Genomic DNA, 4,056 nt, shown 5'->3' on the forward strand with positions numbered 1-4,056 from the left:
TAGGCCAGATGAGTATAAGAGACAGGTACACAACCTGGGGAGGCAAGACAGCCACGTACAGTAGTCGTTTGACTAGTGTTATTAAAATACCCAAATACAGAGCCTAGCGTGGAAGAGGCAGGAACCATACCAATAAGCCAAGCGCTCTCTGCTCAATTTTGGGAATGATGTTGCTTCTATTAGAAGTTTATAGTCATTTGTTCGAGGTAAAAATAAACGCCCTGCCCTGCGGCATTTATGCGAGGGAGTCGTTTATTCCAAATGAGGCTCTAGAGGGGCGTTTATTCGAGGGGGGGCGTTTTTTCGAATCGAATAAATACGGTAACTACGATTAACATTACAGAACTAAAAAATTGATACAAAAAAAATTATTAAATTTTACACCAGCTTACTTAATGTTCTATATGATTAATTTGGAACGGTATTATTTATGTCTCTATTTTAACCGAAGCATAAATCAATCTAAAAATCAATTAATTAAAATGAACGAAGTTCGCCCAACAAATAAAATTGAGGGCGGCAAACAGACATTTTCTGTTATCATCATCAGCTCGTAAAGTTTTCCATGAAGTTTTTGCAAACAATTATAATAGAGGGCAGCAGACAGATAATTTATGTCATCAGGCGAGCCTATTTCTACTGGGAATGGATCACAATAGAATCAATGTCACTCTCTCGTTTCCCAGTGCATCAAAAAATACAATTTTAAATTCTTATTCTTATTCTTATTCTTATTCTTATTATTCTTATTATTATTATTATTATTCTTATTCTTATTATTATTCTTCTTCTTCTTATTATTATTATTCTTATTATTCTTATTATTCTTATTCTTATTCTTACTTATTATACTGGAGCGAACAATCGCCCGGTCGCTTAAAATATTTTTTGCACTTATTAAAATGGAGCGCTTATGAAAACAGAGTGTAAATGGGGTCTCTTATACAATGGAAATAGATTAAAATCGAAGGGTTCTTTTGAGAACTTATTAAATTCAAGAAGCACTTTTGGAATGAAAAACGATTATAGGCCTATAAGGACAACTGCAAATTACGAATGGTGGTGCGGCGGAGAAGATGTGCAGAGAGCATGGTTCGTCACGACAAGAATGTTCTGAGTAATAATAATAATTTTATTGAACTTACACTTTTGTTACAGTGGCACTCGTCAATTGACGGTGCGTTCAAGACCAACAAAATTACAAAAGAGAAGTTACATCAAAAAAAAAAAAAAAATACAAAAAGCACAGGCACAAAATTTACGTATTTGAATTTGAGTATTTACGTAACAGCAAAAATTAGTGGTGGTGGTTAGCTTGTTACTCATCAGCCAATTGAGATTAGCAGGATGGCATGTTTTCATAAAAATTCAGATGAGAATGTGTTAAAGAAAGGTACAAATTGTCTGAAATGGAGTAGGACTAGCCCTAGACAAATGTAAGAAGATGAAAGTTGGAAATATACTGTCTGTCAAGGGAGCTCTCATCTGTCCAAGAGAAATATCCTCATTTTGATACTGACCTAAGGAGAATGTGATTCCACTCCGCAGCTCAAATCATGTAAATATCCACAGCCCTAGGATTGATTGGATTATTGACTTGATAAAAAAAATCATATTCAGGGGTCGCATATTCAAACTGGGCGCTTATTCGTGCGAGTACAGTACATGCATTCGCAGTTCAATCTACTAATTTACTTTTGATAATAAACTATCATTGCATAGTTACTATTCGCAGTTCAATCTACTAATTGACTTTTGATAGTAAACTATCATTGCATTGTTACTATATGGCTATACTATACGCTGAGCTGCAATATTCTAAAAGGTTTTGGTTATGGTTGAATATTTGCCGGCTTGTTTTAAATAGGCTTCTTCGAAAATTCGGAAAACCTCAACAATTCAAGTAAAATATTAATAACAATCAAACGTGTTATTATTTTGCAACCGAAAACAGATCGAAACAATTTTGTTTTCGCTGATTTAGGCCTACAGCCATTTACACAAAAATCCTTAAATTAATTACCAGTCAATTTAATGGTCTATGCAAAAAGAATACAGGAAACGTATTAATTACTTGACCGTTAATGACGACCTAAAAAAACAAAACAAAAACAAACAAAAAAAACCAAGTTTTTCAAAAGAACGCTTGTGAGTTTGTCTTTATCACAGAAATATAGTACTATTTTTTATTATCCTTTTATTATCGTGTCAATTTTAAAATCATTGGAGAAAGAACACGTACCTGAAAAATTAGGCCAACAGATATTCAATAATAAAAAACTTTTCCTTAATCTAGTAATAATGGGGGCGGTCGTAACAAATGCACTTAGAGCACTGCCGTTGTTTCAACCTGAAATAACTGGCAGTGACCCTTGCTCTACTAACGCGACTTCGTAAATTTATCAGCAAGTTGTTTGTTGAACAAACATAACTTAGACTAGGTCCTTATCTAATAACGCTATCAAAATAATTATATTCAACATCACAGCCGAACAGTACTGTATTACTAATACCATTAATAGCAACTCTTACAGGGCTTTATTAAAATCAATATCAGCGTGTCATTATGGAAACAGTTTGTCCTACTTTATTGTATAGCCTAATATCCATTTCATGATTTCATTACTTCTTCAGAATAGGGTAATTTGCAGGTCGTATCGAGGATTGCAATGGGGGAGGGGAGGGGGTGCGTCATGGAAATACGAAATTGACTAACTGGAGTAGGCTATAGTATGGGAATCACCAGAATCCCCGACGGCCGTCAGGGGCGAAGTAGCCGCTTGGATCGCAGCTTAGGTATTATAGGACGCCCCGTTGTATGTTCCTATTCATTATATTTTAAGAGTACCGGTATATACTGAGAACTAATTTTTACTATTTTCATAACAATTTTTTCAATTCAATTTTTCAATTCAAAAATAACATTTATTTCCTTCAAAACGTAAATCACAATCTTCTTCGAAGTGTAACAAAAGATAAGTATTGAATAGGGCACAATTCCAAACAAAATATGCCGATTCATTATCCATATTGTTTGATCGGACCAGTAGGTAGGACAGGTAGGCCTAATAAAGCGCATCGGAAACGTGATCTGATTTTCGGATCTGACATGTTGTGAACGCAGCTTAATAATGTTTTTTGTTTGTTTTTTTTATTTTATTTATTTTTTTTTAAATTTTACTTTTAATGTGAATGTACGTGTTTGTTGACGATACGCTTACTTTTGATGGCACCATTTTCTTTTGTTTATTACCACGTGTGCCCCGTGCTTCAGTGACGCATCGTGACCTTTATTACTACTGTACACCAGAGTATCTCCTGTTTTGAGGATAAAATCAAAAAACATACATAAAGTGTTGATAACAGTGGGCACTATTTATAACTATCCGTTAACATAATTCATGATTGCACTTTAGTTTCATCCATTATAGTGACTGTGTCTTGAACTTTGAATGGGTGTTAAGGGCACATTGTAAAGTAATGAGCGATTAAATGTTTGGACCGTCCAGATACTGTAATCTAAATGCTCTAAGTTTATTTATTATAATTATTATTAGAAAAGAACAAGCCAACTATACTCAACTCGCTCAGCATATAGGCAGGGGACGCCGGGGGCAGGGTTCCCCGTCGGGGAAAGCTCCCCACCCCCCACCGTCGGGGAAAAAGCACAATTCGTCGGGGAGAAAAAAATTATATGTATTTTCTACATATTAGTAGACTCTAAAATCGATTAAATAAGCCCCTAAACCCCTAAAATGTCAACATTTTCGGGGCTTCGCCCCCAGGACCACTTTCGAAACCTTTTAGTAGAAGCTCGACCACGCCCACTTTGCTTTCGTCGGGGAAATCTGATCCCTCGTCGGGGCATCGACCCCTAGCCCCTGCCTCCCCCCCTCCCAGTCGGGCAAATTCTGGCGCCACCCCTGACGAACAGCTGACGCCAAAGGCACTGTGGGCGTACCATATACGAAATATTATTTTGAGGGAACGAAATAGTATTTCGAAGGGAACGAAATAATATTTCGAGGGAACGAAATAATATTTCGAGGGAACGAA

Source organism: Anneissia japonica, unplaced genomic scaffold (genome assembly GCF_011630105.1).
Source record: "Anneissia japonica isolate Jap-2015-1 unplaced genomic scaffold, ASM1163010v1 scaffold288250_len396842_cov205, whole genome shotgun sequence".
Classification (NCBI taxonomy): Eukaryota; Metazoa; Echinodermata; class Crinoidea; order Comatulida; family Comatulidae; genus Anneissia; species Anneissia japonica.